Here is a 19,061-nt window from a genome sequence, read left to right as displayed (position 1 = left end):
TGCTTATTATGTTTTCAACAAATTTCACTAGTAAAGTAGTGACAAAGTAAACAAATAATTTTCACCGATCATAATGTTTAATAGAGTAAGTTCAATTATGCTTTATAATATCCTTTTTGTAATTTTCTAGGATTGTAAGTAAAACTTTACAAGGTTTTGTAAGATGAGGAGATGTAGTTTTATCAAGAGCATTTCATTTTGATGGTTTTGGTGTTTTCTAAGAGATTATAGCTTTTAAGCGTAGTTCCTAATCTTTTTATGTACTGAAATTCCTTGAGTTTAGAAGACAAGTATTCATAAAGGAAGATAAGTTAACTTGATTCGTGAGACAAATTTATTCAATGTGCCAATTATGTGAAAAAAAAAAATTATTCGGCATACTTCATTTAGTGGATGGAAAACCATTCAAGAGATTTTATCTAAAGAGTTAAGGAATTTGTTCTTAACATAAATTACTTAGCGCTTTGCCAAATTGCTAAGTGGTTTTCAACTTGAGAGTTATATAAATTTAATTATTTGAATTCAGTTAGTGAAATGTATTTCACTAAACAAAATTGTATAAAGTTAAAGAATGAATTGAATAAAATGAAATATGATTTTCATATGCATTTTGTGTATATCATTTTTAACATTCTTTATCCGAAAATGTGTTAATTGTTATTGGTTGAATATTGAATATTTTATATATGGTTTGAATTGAAGATGATACCGTGTCAGTAAGCAATTGACCAGAGCTTTATTACTGTGATATATCTGTATACTTAGTAACCAGGAAGATACAAGAGTTAGTGATTTGTGTGTATAAAATTAAGAGATTCCATAAGATTTCAAATTCTACTGATATAATAAGGCATATATAGATGAAGGTATTAGATGGTAAGAGCCAATAAAAGTTTTTTACATTAAGTTAGGATGAAGAAACATCAATACAAAAAGAAATATACAAGAAATCACCTAAGTATAGCAGATTGTTAGATAAAATTACAATAAAATAAGTTAGATTGTAAAGTAAACAAAAAATTACGAACGATATTAATCTCTAAACTAGTTTATGATTGATGACTTTGGATAGGACTAGTTCATGATTTGATATTAATTATATTCTTCTTCGAAGAAAAATAAAAGTTACCATGTTGTTTTCTTAAATATGTTTATATTATTTTGTTGATAAATACAGATACATTTTTCTTACGTATAATCAGAATTGATATTTAATGTAAAATCTCATTTTTTAATAGTAAAATTAATATTAACACAAATTATATAATTTAAAATAAAATTTTATTTTTATTTTATTAAAAATCTCAGCAAACAAAAATAAATATATTGTTTTACAAATAAAAAAGAAAAATAAAAGACAAAAAAATTATCTCAAACATTTCTCGATATTAATGTTTTTCCCTGTACATATTTTTCAACACAACACATGTACAATCATCTATTTTAATATAAAATACTATCATGGATGAAAACCACACCCATAAAAAATAGAAGAAATAAACTATAATAAAAAATAACAATAGTTTATATATATATATATATATATATATATATATATATATATATATATATACACACCATTACCTTTCACTAAGTCACTACACACAAACATGCAAAAAGATAATAAAATAAAAGATGTTAACTCTTCCTACTTTTTACTATTTTTCTTCTTTCCCATAAAACTCAACCTTTAAAACTTTCTCACTTTTTTTCTTAACTTAACACTAGTTCTATTAAAATTTTCACCATAAACCTTATTCTCCTATATATTTATAAACTTGATCACTCTATGAAAAATACAATATATTATTATCACTTATTAGTATTTAATAATATATTTTAAATTATAATAATATAACAATATCCAATAATATAACTTAATATCTAACAATATTTAATAACATTTTTTTCTATCTGAATATTCTTTCACAAAATCTTATTTTTTAGAAAATCTTTAAAATTATAACTAACAAACTTATTCATCTTTTACATATTTTTCAAATTATTAAAAATTTTGAGATTTATATTATTTTATTTTGTTATTTTTAGAACCTTACATATTTATTATAAATTATTAGTATAAATATTGTGAATTGTGGGACAAATCAATAGATACTAATATTTAATATTTTGGCATTCTATATTAATTTTTATACCAATTAAATTTTTATGTAGAGAGAGGAAGAATGAGAAGAAAAGAAGAAGTAAGACGTACATGCGTGTGAGATTAAGATTGAATGTTATCATTCATGCTCTCTTTTCTATGCAAAACTAATTATGGAATGCATTTTATTGTGACCTATTTAACACGATTCTTTAACTTAATCAACTTACCAACATCAATAACTTAAGTGCTGGCTCAACATTAATAGTTTAAATGTCGATCCAATATTTGATCTATTTTGACCATTGACAAAAGTAGCAAACCTTACGGATATTAATTGTTCGGTCTATTCCATGTACCATACAATTTTATTTGGAAAAAAAGGCTTAAGGTAGAGGGCTAGCAGCCCAAATTGCATTGTAGTAGCCTGTATTTCTCGTCGTCTTGTTGCTTCGGGTTTCTAGAAGCAGCCTGTATTGAATCGCTAACACAATTTTACACTTTGTATGGATCCAACGTATTTTTCGCATTTAATTTTTTTATATGTTTAGAAATAGTACTTGGAGAAATATAGGAATAATTTTAATCACATGCAGTTATGGTTGATCAACTTTCAGCCGAACTTACTAATTCAGACTTCAGATTTTTAGGATTCGTATGGTCTTCAGTTTACGCGTGAGTATACTTCATACACACATTATTAATTCTCACTACCAACAACCAATCCTTAATAAATAAGATTGTCTATATATTAAATATTTTTTACTTAGAGAATAAAAAACTACAACTTGTAAACCTCCTAACTATGATAATTATTGGATCATAACTATTCATATGTTTATAAATATGATAAAAACAAAAGATCAAACTTTGTTTGGTGAGTATTGTGAGAACTCTCAAGTCATGGCAGAGAGTCTACCAACCATTTATGGCACCTGATTGATGGTGTAGTGTAGATAAACCAGGGTTGTTTTTTCTCCTTTACTTTAGTAAATTATAGCCACGATTCGGTTTTAACAATATTTGTCTTATTGATACAAAATTTCATCACCCACCCATAATACAATTATGTTGACTTTTCAACTTTGATAATTACTAAACCAAGCATTATATTTTCTTATCAACCCAACATATACATGCTTTAATTTATATTATTTCACCAATTACACTCTTTTAAAATCAAATAGTACAAGTTTTTTTTACGTCAATTAAAAAAACTTTTTATTTCAATTTTGTACGAGTCGATCACAACCAAATTTTGGACTGATTCACATGAGTTAATTCGGGTCAAAGGACCAAACCAAGGCGCAGTTGAGATGGACTTACCGAAAACGAATCGAGATAGACTGAAGGTCGAGACAGATTAGGTCAAGCTAAAGGTCGAGAACGGCTAAGCCAAGTCGAATGTCTAAATGTTATTGCTTGGGTTGAAGATAAAGACAAACCACTCAAAACCAATGATTGAGACGAGCTGATGCAAAACAAAGAACGATACTATCTGAGCCTAATTAGTCTTGTTGATCCTAAGCAAATTGAAATTTTCGACCTTGATTGCGTTCAAGTTCGGCCAAGTACGTCTCTATTGAAATTTGAGTTGGCCGAATTCGGACGAGTCAGTCCTAACCAAATTTTGGCTTAGTAAAGCAGATTTGGGCCTCACCAATTTTGGTCAACTCTACCCGTCCAAAATTCAACTGAGTTGGTCTTAACTGAATTTCGGACGATCGAACTCGACTGAATTTTGACCAAAACAGCCTGGCTGAATTTCTAACAAGCCTTCTTGGACCGAATTTGGTGAATTTGTCTTCGAATAAATTTTGGCAGAGCAAACTCCGTAAAAAATTTGGTCGAATTTGGACAAGTTTTCCTTGGTCGAATTTAGTCGAGTCCGCCTGGTCAAAATTTTGCCAAATTCAACCGGGTTGACCTCAATTGAATTTTGGCCATGTCAACCCGAACCGAATTTCGTCCAATCAACCCCATTTGAAAGTCGACTTAATTTGGTTGATCTTGTCTAGGTCGAATTTGGTTGATTGGATCCGGAAAATTTTGGTCAAATTTGGTTAGTCTCTCTCAATCGAAATTTGTCAAAGTCAACCTTGACAAAATATTAGCTAAGTTTGCCCTGGATGAAATTTGAATGAATTCGGCCGACTCCGCCTGGGTTGAAATTCGACTAAGTTCAGTAAAGTTGGTCCCAACCAAAATTTGGTCTAGTTGTGGTGAGTTTGCCCCGATTGAAATTTGTCTTGATTTAACCAACTCGGTCGCTGTTGAAATTTGGCTCAGTCGACCCAAACCCAAATTTGGTTGAACCCTTAGCTAAAAATTAAGACGAGTTTTCTCGAGTGGAATGTTGAGACAAAACAAATCGGATTGATGATAGAAACAAGCTTACCCAAGCCAAAGATCAAGATAACTGACCTAGGCAAAAGGTTGTGATGGTGCAATCCAAAGATGGAGAGTTTTAAGCTCAATTTAGACTAAAAATCGGCTTGGGTTGTCCCGAGACGAAGTTTGAAACAAGTTTACACGGATAAAAAGTTAAAATAAGTTGGTTTAAACCGAAAGTTATTGAAAGGAGACAAGCTAATTTAAAGTGAAGGGTTAATAATATATTGAAAAAAGTAATATCTTTTTTATGTTAAAAAAAAAGGGAATGGATTGAGATTGGCCTAGGAAAATTTTGTAACCTTTTTCGGTATGTAGATTTTTGGAATACGGACTTTTAGTTCTGTAGGCTTTAGTCCTAATTCATTAGTCAAGACCAAGCGTGTACGCAGGTCCAAATTGAGAGCTCTACATGATGTATGCATTGCTCGTGTGATTCTATATTTAGCCATTCCCTACTTTTCTTCATTACAAAATATCAAAATTTTAAGAGAAGAATAACGAATGTGAGATAAGACTAGTGATGTGATAGAGAAAAATAAATAAATAGAAAAGTTATTAAATTGATTTTGAAAATAACATTATTCATATCAAAATCGTTTGCGGTCCAACAAAGTGGTTTTGGAAGGTTTTGGTTGGATTACTCGCTTTGGATTCTTTTCTAATGACAAGCAATCGTTTGGTGCTACCATTTTATTATTGCTGTCGCGTGAAAAGGTCCTCACGAATCAAGGCCAAAAGAAACTTTATATATACTATGGTTGATTTGAGTATCACATAATCGAATTTATACATAGTTATTAATGCACCACAATAAAATTGTTACTTTTATAAGCTCTCAAAAAGTCTTTCGTCTGAGACAATCTCCTCCATATTCAACATTTTAAAATAATGTTTAAATGAAAGTCCACACTGTTTATATTTATTTAATTTTTATGAGCAAATACCGTTTTATTTTCAACGGTTATTAATCCAAACTATGTCATGTATTAGAATTATAAAGTAAAGTGGTTGGTGTTTCTTTCTCTTGATACCAGTAGCCTTCAAAATTCTCAACATTTTCATGATTACTATATTACTTTGTAGTTGCTTTACAATGCAAATTTAGATTATAGTAATCACTGAGCAAACATAAATCAAACCAACCACGCTTAAGATACGACTAAGTTCTTAATATACTTTCTTGCTCATTTGCCTCCAAACATCTCAATCATTTTTGCTGCTCATTTTTCTTTCTCTCAATAGCTACAAAACCTTAACCTTGCTTTCATGTGAAGTATTTGAATAAATTTACCAATAAATATTATAAAAATGAAATATTTTCTCCATAAATTACAATTAATTTATGTTTCAATATTCTTAATAGTTTCACGTTGCTTAAACGTGTAAATTAAAGATAATTTTAATTTAATTTCCTCCTTCAATCATTTAAGAAGTTTTCTAAAATTTTCATCGTTATTGTTTTATATTTTAAATGTATATAATTTTATAAAAAGTTTTGTGTCGGTTTCTCTATGGTTTTTGAATTTATCGAGTATTTGTTTCTTTTAAAGTAATCAAACTTGACCTATGAATATGTTTAGACCAATTTTTAATTAATTTTTTTATGAAAAAAAATATATTTGATCTGAAATTACATTGCAAAAAAATAATTAAATAACAATTGATTTTAAAGAAAAAAAATAATTGATCACAAAGACAATAGTTTATAAACTAAAACTTTGATATCTAAAATAGTCACTATTATAAATAAAAATTGATAGTTAATGACCAATTAGACTTAGTTATAGTATTGCCGGTGTTTTTACTATCAAAGAAATTAATGTTTGAATTGATGATTAATTAGTCACCAATTTAGAGTCTAATAGTCATTATCTATAATTTATTTATTTATAATAATGATTATTTTAGAATCTAATAATTTGTAATTTATATTTTAGAGACTAATAATTTGTAGTTTATAAATTAGTCATTCTAGTGACCAATTATTTTTTGTCTTTAAATTTTTTTTCTTATTTGTATATTTTCTTGAAGTGTTACTTTTTGGATAATTAATTTTTCAAAACAATTTTATATACTTTTTTAAATATTATTATTTTATATAATGTGTCTAAGCCATTATTATATTTATTTATTCATAAATTAATTTTAGTTTATGAAAACTCATTTTATTTTTTGTTCAATGCTTATATATAATAATAATAGTAAAATTATGATTGATTGCACTTTATTTGATTATTAGTGCTTTGTTTTATATATAAAACAACCATTGATTTTTCGCAATTTCAGAATGTTTAAATTCATGATAAAGAGTTTATTATAACATATAATAATTTTTCTACTACTGGTTCTAACATTTTTCTAATATGCTAAAGTTAATGTCCATATGTTAAAATAAGATTGTCTAAGCAAACTTTGTTTTGAAGTTTAATAGAACGTTTAAACGAAATAACATTTAATTATCTAGGATAAAAGATAAAAAGTGTTGTTATGTAGTAAGATATCTATTACATAAAATGCCCCCCAAGTCCGAGTTAACCGTTTCGTTTTACGGACGTGGTAACTATAGGACTTATGAGTTTGAGGGGGAGGTACCTGCAAAGATACTCCGACGCTCAAGTCAGATGTGAGTTATGGAACCTCATCTCTCAAGAGAGTGATTATGATACTGCTCTGAAATATTATTTAGGGTCTCTAGAACATAGAGAGAACGTACCTCAACTCCTTTCTTATCATTGTATTTATAAGCCAAATAAAAATAAGCTAACCTAAAAATGTGGTTAGTTACTTAGAAATATCTTAACCGTTTAAAATATCTAAGATATTTTATGTAATAAATATAATATCTAAGATATTTTATGTAATAGATATCTTACTACATAACAAGTGTTAAAGGCCATACCTTATATACCCTAAACAACGTTTAACTATAATAGTTTTTAATGTATGTTTGACAATCTAAGATAAGTCTTAAATGGTACAAGGAATTAAAACTAAGCATATAAAATAAACAATGTCTAAGGAAAGTTTAGAACAATACTAAACGTTATAACTTGTTTTTCTAAATGACATCATGTTACTTAAACAGACAACGCTAAACAATACTTGAATTATACCTAAATATTTAGGATCGTTTAATGCTTTAAAACATGTATTTTGTAGTATTTCTTATTAGAAGTCTCACATCGACTAGAGATAAGGCCAATTTATAGTATATAAGTGAGTGTAAACCTTACTTTACAAGTCAATTTTGTGGGGTTGAGCTAGGTCTAAAGTTCACTTTTTGATATGGTATCACTTTGGAGCGAACTAGTATAAAAACAATGTGTCTCTTTTTTGTTATTGTTTTTCAAAGATTTTCCATTAAAACTCTAATTTTAGAAACTCAAATGTTTAATATCCACCCGAACCGTATAACCTATGCAAAGAGAATTAAACATTAATTTGCGAAGAGAATTAAGTGTATGTGCTTGACAAAAAAAATGTTACATTATTATATTTAATTTGGATAAATATGTAATTATATTTTTGAATTAAATATTTAAGGATATACGTTTTTCTATAGAAGAAATGATTTAAAAGTGAAAATTGAATTTAATATATATATATATATATATATATATATAATTAAGTTGTGTTATTATATGTTTAAAGTATGTATGATTTGTAGTAGGGATTGTGGATTTTATTAAGAGGGTAAGAATAATATTAAGGGTAGATATTAAACAAAATTGAGCTTTAGTTGTTCAGGGTTTTCTTTTGTTGATACAAATTTGATGCTTGAAAAGAAAAAAAAAGAAGGAAATACGTACAAGTTGTAAGCTTTATTTTACTCAAGAATATAGTTCAAGAAAGAGTACTTGAGTGAAACGATATTTCCTTATCTTGTATGATATTTCACTTGTATTATCTGTATTTTTGTTATTAAATTATTTTGATATGAGATGAATAAATATTTAGTTGAAATGTTATGAGAATTATAGATTAACTTGTGCATTTAAAGTATAACTTGTGAGGTATTCATGGACCAAAGTGTGATTTAGGATGGGAGATGAACATTGATATGTTTTGTGTGACTAAGCATTTTGTATGAGAGAAAATAATTATGTGACTTCTAAGAGAATTCAAATTCTTGACATGAATATTATTTATCTATTATAACGGGATAAAAACAATTGTGTCATGTTTTTTTTCTAAAAAAAAATTAATGTTTTTTTAAATAAAAATAAAAATTAATGTTTCGATGGAAACCATGCTAAAATTTGTTTGTTCTATATGATCTAAATCAATATTTTTTAGATTTTGGAGAAAAAAAAAGAAAATTAAACAATAGTCTAAAAGACCAAAATAAAAATGAAGCAATAGTGTAATTATATTTAAGTCTTTCAATGAAAGCAGTAAACAGACAACCAAATGATAATTTGATCTTAAGGGTAGTTGATGAGTCTAATGATTTTGTGTAGTTGACCAAGAGCAAAATTGTGTGCATCTTGAAGCACAACATAATTTATGAACATAACGTTTACCCAATAAAAGGGGGATGGAGAATGGAGAAAGGGAAAGACTGCACGACAGGTGGAAAGAGAAGAGTGAAGAAGTTAAGGTTGAATTTCAAAACCCACAAGGTTATTTTGTCATTTCAAATATTTGTGGGGTGTACGTTGAAAGTTTAAGTGGTGTAGGAAGTAATTTCATGTATATTTATTCATTTGATCCCTTAATAATGGCCTAATGAAGATAGGGTGTTTTACCCTACACCTCCAAGCCTTTCATCCTGAACTTTCAAACTTTAATTAAATACTTATTTTATCCCTAATTAAAACGTTTTAAATTTTTTTAAAACCAAAAAAGATATTAGTGAAAGATTCCTAAACAGTTTGTTTGTTAGTAGTTTCAGACTTTAGGTTTTGTTGGTTTTCAAATCACATTTCGCATTTTGTTCTTTTTCTCAAGCTTTCTCTCCCTCACCTCAACACAAAAGGCAACTCCATAAGCCTTTGTCTTCCTTAATTTGCGCAAGCAGCAGCTGTCGTCCAGTCTTCTTCTATTTGGTAGGCACAGGTTTATCTTCATTTCTGCTTCATATTTGTTCTTCATCTTTCTCAGGCACAGAGCTTCGTTTTTCGATTTTACATTGTCCTTCTCAGGTAGAGGCACATGTTCTTCTTCTTCTTCTTAGTTCAGCTTGTTTTTACACCGTGCATCCAGGCACACGTTGCCTAAATTCGTTGCTCGCGTTTGTTCATTTTCGGTGCAGGTTGGTTGGTGCGTTTTTTACTTTGGGTTGAAAAGCGTAAAGGCTCCGATGTGAGCTACATTGGATGTCAATATCCGATCTCGATTTTCCACTTTTGATATAGGCCTTTCACGTTTCCAGATGCAATGACTAATATTTTGTTTTTTTTAACGATTTTATTTTGTATGAATTTTATGTTTAAATTTTTTTCGTTTTCAAAATTTTATTTAATTATAATTTTTTTTATTATAAGATTTTATCATTTGATAGAGAAATATTTATATATATTAATTAATTATTTATATCTTAAATAAGTTTTTTTTTTTTTGTTAATGGGGAGGTGCAGGTTTCTTAATAAATGAAAAATGGGGTGCATAAGTGTAGGTTTGAGGTACAAGAGTGCATGTTTCCTGAGTAGAAAATGGGGTATAATTTGATATAAAAATTGTCAACAAACATAAACTTAATAAATAATCACCTTATTATTAGAAGTATTTTAGGAAATTAGAAGTGCAAGATGAAAGGTTTGGAGGTGCAGACATGAAGATATCATGCTAATGCGATATTGACTTGGGCCCATTGGGCCTGTGTTGCATTATATGTTGGTCCTTTCAGTATATGAACGTGCCTCTTATCCCCGGTTTAAATTCACAAAAATCTCACTAGTTTGGGAGTGAAATTCACTAAATAATGACCAAATCTTATTAATTAAGCACTTATGCATGATAAGCAAAATAAATGTGCAACATAAAGTGTCATAAAAGTATTTATTACATGATATAGCATGCGGAAAATTGTTGAGAAATTGTACATGAGATGTGAAAATTAATTAAATTTATTAACTTTGAGAATAATTTTCAAAACCAGAAAATTACCTTTATTCTACACTTATTTTAAGTTTAATGAGTATTTCATAGCTTTGTTTGTCTATATATCTTGTAGTAAATTAAACCAACTTCATCATTTCATTTCCTAGACAAACACAAATCTTGGAGTGAAAAGGGTGGACTAATTTTTTTATTTTTATTTTTTCACGAAATAAGTATATATTTTTTTTGTTTTTGTTTGTGTGCAGTGGACGATGAAAATCAATTGCGTATGACATAAGTGGATACTTTGAGTCAGCACTGTAAAGCCTTCTCATTAGAGCTTTGAATTGCGCATGGTCAAGGCCAAAGTTGAAGGTAGATTTTACTTTACACAAAAGAAAGTGGTGATATTGATGATGATGATGATTTAGTGTTGCATTGGATTTGACAGTGCGAGTGAAAGAAAGTAGAGTCAAAGAGAACGAAAGTACAAAGGCAAAGGCTAAGACAGAGTAACCCAGTTATGACAAAACACTAAGTAATTATGTTTCAATAATCTTGTCTGCTTCCAGATTCCACTACCCATTTCAGACATGTTTTCTTCATTTTCTGTCTAGAGAAAACCATATCATTCTAACTTTGCGATTGCTCATTTCAGTTTTTGGCATGCAACATCCACTACACTCACCTTTTTCTTTCTCACACTGATTTTGGTGGCTGGAAGAAAAGTGAGTGAAATAAATAAAAGAAAAGAGAGATACAAGAAATAAAATAAGAATAGAAAATATAAGATAAATATGCTTGATAAGTGGTACAATGGGAATGAATACAAGAAAACAAAAACATTTCTAGTTTACAATATCAAATTATCGGTATTTTCTTAAAATAATTGGCTATTAGAATCAATATATATATATATGGCTAACTATTACTTACTAACTGTATGTAGCTACATTAATTAATTAATTATGCTAGCATTTGATTGATTAAGAATATGTGCGTTGAACCTAATTGATTATATTATATTATATTAAGTTTGAACTTCAAATTTGAAACAAGAGGCATTAACCTATAAGTGTGACACTGGTTTGTTTAGGTTCAAACTCACTCATTTGACAATGAAGAGTATAAACTTTGTTGCATTTCTTCGCGCGCGCGTGTGTGTGTGTGTATATATATATATATATATATATATATATATATATAAGTAGGAATATATCATCGTGGGTCCCATTTCTTTTCTTAAATTCATAATTTCGTTTCTTTATATCCTTCCATATAATACTTTAAAAAAAATTTACAATATCGAGAAACAATTTTCAAACCAACATAAGGATTTTAATACGAGTGAAAAATATAAAATAAGACTAACTCAAAACAAAATGAGATCTCAATATACGAATATGTCTATCATTTTGATCTGTTTTGTATTAGTACGCCTTGTATAAAAAAAAAACGTGAACTAGCTTTATTGGTTCACTTCATATAATGTGGACTAGTTTACAAAACAAAATATAATAAAACAACTATACACAAAATATTGTAACTATAATTTTTGTTTTAATATTTCACATATTTATTTTACACTCAAATTAGTTTTATTTTGTTTTAATATTTAACATCTTTATTGCACTCAATTGACAATAACCTTAAAATAAATTAGTTAATATAAGATTAACATCTACTCTAAATAAATATGTTAAATTAATCTTTTCACGAATATAAAAACATAAAAATAAATTATTGTATAAATTACTAAATAACTATAGTAATTAACCAATGTTAAATGAAGGCAAGAGATGACTAAAGGATACAAACATAAAATAAAGAAGTAAAATAAAAGATTTATTCCTGATTTAGAAATTAAAATTGATTTTTTTTATTACGAATTATGCGAGCAAATCCATCTTTGCATTTCTTGACAGGCTAGCATGTTGGTCCGAATGAGGCATCTCACAATATCATTCTTAAATACTAAAGTTTGAGCTTAACATTATAATAAACATTAATTAATAGATTTTTTTAATCTTATGTGAGAATTAATGAGAGAGATGTCAATCTTGATTATATAACTTGTAGTCTAGACATATATCTATAAATATCCTTTTCCTTTTAGGTGATCAACACGGATAAATGGTGAATAAACTCTGGTATATATTTCTTCTAGTTTTCAAGATGAATATTAAGCATGCAGAAATAATTGTGGATGAAGAGTAATGAGTGTGGAGGGGTCTTTCTGATATTATTCAATAGAACATGTTGTTTAAAAGCAGCACATGGATCCGTTGCAACGAAAGTAGGAGTGGTTGGCTAAAATATGCACAAAGTCGATGAAAATCTTGTACTCGAGAAAACACGATAAGAAAACAAAGCAAGATGTCAAAAGCCAGACCTTAATTTTCTTCACCAAGTACCTTGGAATCATGAGCCATGCAGAGTGAAAACCCCCCATATCTTAACAAAGTCAAATTCTTCACATGGATGCTAACACCCTAACAACCATTTTTAGCTCTCTGTCCTAAGTGCCATCACTTATCACTTATGAATTATGAAAATTTACTTGGGAGGGAAATCATTATATCAGAACATCTCAAAATTAGGGTGAATAAATAGATATGATAGAAATAGAAAGCGAAAGGAAATAATGATAAAAAAAGGACAGATATAATTAGATGTGCACTGAAAAGCTTAATAAGTGAGATGAAAATATAAAAAATCAACACATATTTATATTTATTATACAATAAAAAGTGGTGTACAATGATAGCTTCTCTCACCAGTACTTTAAAATTGAGTTGAGACAATAGTTTAAAATGGAGAGAGGGTAAGGAAGAGACAGCTAGCATACAATTTTTTTCTAAATTTAGCTAAACCAAATGGGCCGATTGGATTAGTAATTTAGGTTATTTGAAGTACATATATTTGACTCCAAAATAGTTTAACAGTGTTGGAGGAAATTATAAGTAGAACATGGATTTTAACACCATCAAAATTTGTGGTCATTTCATCATAAGGATAGTGGTACTTGAAGAGGCAATTAATGATGGAATTAACCATGCCTTCTATTTCAGAGACATAGGGTCTTTAAGTCAATTGTTGATGAGTAATGATTAGAAGGATATTTACCATTCATGCATGTTTCTTGGGATACATGAAGAAACAAATAAAGATTCAGAGAGGACACATTAATAAAAAAGTGATTTTCTAGCTAATCTTGGATTACAATGTGCCATTATGATTGCCTGCTTAGCTTTTATTTCCCCTGCCAAACAAATGCATGATTGCTTATGGGCCATAAACACCTTCTCCCAGAACTAAAAATTAACTTCTAATCAATTTAAATTAAACCTGTCAAAAAGCTTAACCAATTAATTAATCAAAGCATGTGTTAATTGCACCGCTTGGTAGCTTTTACAAAAGAAGTGAAGTGGAAAATGAAGAAAAATAGGAAACCGAAAATTGAAAGTGGGCCCCGTTTTCTGATGCTATAAATAATCAATCATTTTAGCTTCACACCAAAGTCGCGAAACTCCGCAGAAAGGGAGTCTCTGCAACTACAACCACGCTCTCAGACTTAATCCTTTTCTATTTATATAACTCCAAAACCCAACCCAAATCGCAGCAAACAACAATGGTCGACGTCGACCGCAGACCCACCGGTCCCAACCCGGCTCACCTAGCCGGTCTCAGACGCCTCTCGGCTCGAGCCGCTTCCGTTTCCGCCCCAACTGTTCGTAACGGTCTTCTCTCATTCTCCGCTCTCTCCGAGAAAGTCATAACCCACCTTCGCAACTCGGGCCACGCCGAGTTCGCTCGCTCTGACTCACACTCCGACCCGGTTCTCAAAAAGCAGAGATCCGTTGCAGAGAAACACTCCGCCTCCAAATGCCCCATGCCCACTTTCTCCCGCCGCAGTCTCGATGCCGCCGTCGACCGCCGCCGGAGAGCCTCGCCGGAGTGGCTGGAGGGGTACGTGGGGCTCATGGGATCCGTGCTGAGGGAAGGAGGGTGGAGCGAATCGGATATATCGGAAATGGTTTCCGGGTCCGGTTCGGATTTGGGTTCGGTTTTGATCGATAATGAAGGGGTAATGGATGAGCTGGTTTCGAAGGCGGAAAGGTTTTCGGACTCGTTGAGGAAATCCGGGTGGAGCTCCGAAGAGGTTTCGGATGCTTTGGGTTTGGGATTCGATTTGCAACCGGAGAAGGGGCGGAGACCGCCTAAGAAGGTGTCCCCTCAACTTGTGGAAAAAATAGGGAAACTGGTGGAGTCGGTTTCCGGTCATGTCACTTGGATATGGAATTAATTGCATTTGTATTTGGTTTCCCGAAAGTGAAAATTGCGTTGTAACACGAAACGGAGCGAACACAATAAATAGTAGGTTTCTTTGAATTACAGATGTGTATTTGTACAATCGTAATGTTCTGTATACCTGTATATATAATAATAAAATCATGATAAACAATCAACACTAAAATACTATATTCGTGTGTTTTTCTTCTTTCAAATTAAATATTCTTGCTTCAAAATACAAAGATTAGAAGGTACCAATACAAGTGTATGTGTACTTTATACATAAAAAATATTTGTATCAACATACGAATTTTAATCGATTTAATCAATAATATAATTGATTTAAAATTTGTTTTATCACATTTTAAAGTTTAAATAGCTGAAACTAGGTGTTTGTGATTTTTCATTTCTAAAATTTCATATTATACATACACATATAAAATCACGTGTTTGTGGTTTTTCATTTCTAAAATTTCATATTATACGTACACATATAAAATCACAATATATTCCCAAATATGTTTGTACAAATATAAGCATATAACATGTATAAGAGAGTGGATACACATGTGTTGATGTTTATAACGTTCTTTGAGTTTCTTCTTACAAATTTAATGGGAAGTACGGTCTTATGAAAATGAGTAAACTAACTATACAAATAGAATAATGTTTTAAGTTAAAGTATTTTATTATTTAAATTAGTATATTCAGAATTCATTAGTGTTAAAGGTGTACTGTCTCTTTTCAAGTAATTTAACTTTAGTGGTAAAATCAGATTTATTATATTTTGAAAGTCTTTTATTTAAAAAAAATATGTCACGTTGTATTATAATGAAAAAAGTTGTTACCAATTGTATGGAGACTCACACTTGATATCAGACTCACACTTAAAAAAATTATTAAAAATTCAAGAAAAATTAGTACGATAATCAATATATAATTACGAACACGAAAAACTTATTCCATTAAGATTTTAGAACGAGTGAAAAGTTTCATATTAGATTAAAAAGAGAAAAATGACACGTAAAAGAATCCATAAATTTATATTTTTAGTTGAAAATAATATTTCGATCTCTTATATAAATTTATTTACTCGATAGTGTGATTAGTGTCAAATCTTTCTGTCCTCGAAGAAAACTACATTTCTGAGCCGCTTATATATGTTATAAGTTTGATTAGTTCTCTAAAAAGTGGAAAATAATAGTGTATATAAATCTATGGTTGATTTGATTAAAGTTTATGTTATAATAAGTTGGAATAATTTGAAATGAATAATATAAATGAAGTGTGATTTTGTTAGTTTATAAGTCTATCAGTGGAGAAGGATAGAGGAAAAAAGAGAAGAACCACGTGATTGGGGTGGTTGTTGGGGAATAAGAAGTGAAGTTGAAGTGCAATTTTTTGTGGTTTGGACTATTGTCCTGTTTTGCAAACAATTGTGGGAGCACAACATAAACTTAATTTAAGTAGCTGCTCGTGTGATGGGGCGTGAGATTAATGCAGGGATAAGGTGCATAGGATTTGCTTTCTATCTCTCAATTTCAAATGCCTTCTATCTAATTCTTTTTTGTCTCCCACTTTAATTTCACATGCTAAATTATCTCACCTATATTTCTTAATGCGTACACGCCATCATTTAAACAAAAACAGTCTAGACAACTTTATCATGTTATTCGATTTGAACTTTCGCAATGCTGTTCTTTCAACCAGTTGCTATAACCAGTATGTAATTAAACCAAAAAATTGCATTAAGAAACTCTAGTTATCCCAAACTCTATAAATAACCAAAATCTAAAGGGTGTTTTTGCATACAAAATTTAGCTTCACGAGCCATAAATTACTATTATAAACACACATCCCAATACGTAAAATTAAAATAAACAGTTTCAAATTATCTTTTGTCATTATTTTTGTTTACTTTATAGTAGTAATATAGATTAAAATTTAGAAAAAAAAAAGTACATGTTCCAAACTTTTATTAATAATTTTTGTTCCACAACCATATGATTCGTGATTTTATTCTATTTTTTAGACTACCAGTGAAAACACACTTATGAGTATGTGTATGAATTATAAAATTATAAAGAATATATATATATATATATATATATATATATATATATATATATATATATATATATATATATATATATATAAACATAATTATAAAATAAATAATTTTTATTAATTTTATCTTTATTGTGGGTAATTTTCAATTGGGAGTAGTTAATTGCATTTAAAAAATAATTATAAAACTTAAAGGATAAAATAGTAAATATTTATATTAAAAGAAAGTAGTAAGAATGAGAACCCAATTGTACATTGGCTTCTTTGGACTGAAGATCTTTGGGAGGTTGTTTGCAAATTTTAGTTTTTAACCAAGTAATCCCTCCACATACTGAACTAAACGCAATTACGTCGAGTTAACTATATAATAAAAATGGCAAAAGAGCAAAGTGTGTATAAATCATATGCATTATAGCTGAGGTTTCTCAACCACGGCTAAAGGATAAGCATAACTTTACATTTCCAAATCACGCTCAGCATCAAAACAACCATTATCTTTGGAAAATGCAAAATATTCACAAGTGTTTGAAAACTTCTTGGTCAATATCACGATTACCGTGCTTGTGACATGTGACACGTTTGCAACGCGTGAATTTCCTGTCAAGAGTCTCTTCTAATCACTTTCATGATAATAAGAACATGATCACTTTTGGCCTTTGATTATCATATAGTAAAAAGTTAAAACTAAATTTAACCACATTAATTAAAAAAGAAAAAACCTCTAAGCTTATAGTATGTATAGAAAAAGTGAGTTATACTCTAAACAAACGTAAATCATAATATATAAAAACTCTCTCAAGGTGTCAAAAGTACCAACAAAATTTTATGATATATTAAAGGATAAAATATCCATAATGATGAATTAAAATGATAAATTACAACACAAATTTGTTAAAAAATAGATTTAAACTTGATTTGATTTTACAAAACTGGTTTATAAAGTAAAGTATACATTTATTTATATATTATAACTGATCTTATTTTTAATCAATGTGAAACTTTCAACCCACTCCCACGAACTGAAAGTTATATATCTTGTGCGTGAGATTGAATATTAGTAGGTGATCCGATATGACCTAATAATAGGTGGAATAATAAACTCAACAAAAAACAAATTTTGTTAGGATAAACCTTAATTTATATAACTTTGATACCGTGTTAAGAAGTAAATTTTAAATTTAACTTAATCTTACAAAATTAATTCATAACATGATATTTACACGTAGTTGTATATTATAAATTGATTTTATTTTAATAAATTAAAAAGAAAAATAAAAGGTTATTAAAAGAAAGTTATGCATGATAAAGTATGGAAGTTAAGGGAAGCAGGAGTTTAGCGATTTTGAATGGTTTGTGTCTGGGAGCCAGCAGGCACAGCACGAGAAGGAAACACCCAATGAAGGTACCCATTGGGTCCAGTGGTGAAAAGTGTTATCAGTGTGAATGAGTGAGTGAGGTGTTGATAATGAAGACGAAGGATCGGAATGAAGGTATGTCAAAGGTTTGTGTCATGTATGTCTGGTGTAGAGGGTCATGGTGGTCACCACTTTATGCAAACTCAGACAGTATCAGTTTTATTTAGTGGAATCCAGTGGTTGAGATTTGACCATATCATCTTCATATTAAGGTAAGATTCTTCACTCCTTAACAACATATTCTGCCTTACTATATATATGGATTAATAGGGATTTCACATCTCATTTTCTCATTTCTTCATTCATTTTGCTTATGATTAATGTTTTCAATAATGATTTCTCCTGCAGGAATAGCAAGTTACCCACTTTTTGCATGAATTTCATATTTATTTTCCTTTATAATCACTAGGTTTACATCATCCTTTGTAAAAGCTTAATTTTGAATTAATTTAGTTTATAAACTTGATTTTAGTTAAAATCATATTTATTTGTATACTTTTACTAAAAAATAAATTTGATTAAATAAACGATATTTAAGATGACATTAGTTAAAGCAGGGTAGGTCTTGACATTCTTTGTCAAGGTGTTTTGATAACACAAAAGATGCATTCTACAGGAATTAAACTTGTGGCCTTGAAGATTTATCGCATTTGTTTGTGATATAAGTGGCATATTTTTATTTATGCTAAATTTTATATTGCTTATCATCAGTTCATGTAGTTTGATAAGTAATCCATTTGGTTCCA

General features: G+C 29.3%; 1 long non-coding RNA gene across 2 annotated transcripts; it reads left to right on the top strand.

The window, feature by feature from the left end:
* The first annotated feature begins 9,434 nt into the window (after positions 1 to 9,434).
* On the top strand, positions 9,435 to 11,118 carry LOC108323515 (uncharacterized). 2 transcript variants are annotated; one of them, XR_001831676.1, is made up of 3 exons: positions 9,435 to 9,546; positions 10,807 to 10,915; positions 10,992 to 11,118. It is a non-coding gene; the product is annotated as an uncharacterized LOC108323515 (long non-coding RNA). The 2 variants fall into 2 exon arrangements; XR_001831675.1 differs by having other exon boundaries at positions 9,435 to 9,642.
* Positions 11,119 to 19,061: the final 7,943 nt, after the last annotated feature.

Source organism: Vigna angularis, chromosome 1 (genome assembly GCF_016808095.1).
Source record: "Vigna angularis cultivar LongXiaoDou No.4 chromosome 1, ASM1680809v1, whole genome shotgun sequence".
Taxonomy (NCBI): domain Eukaryota; kingdom Viridiplantae; phylum Streptophyta; class Magnoliopsida; order Fabales; family Fabaceae; genus Vigna; species Vigna angularis.
Note: the sequence above shows the minus strand (reverse complement) of the source record. Positions and strands in the feature narration are given on the sequence as shown.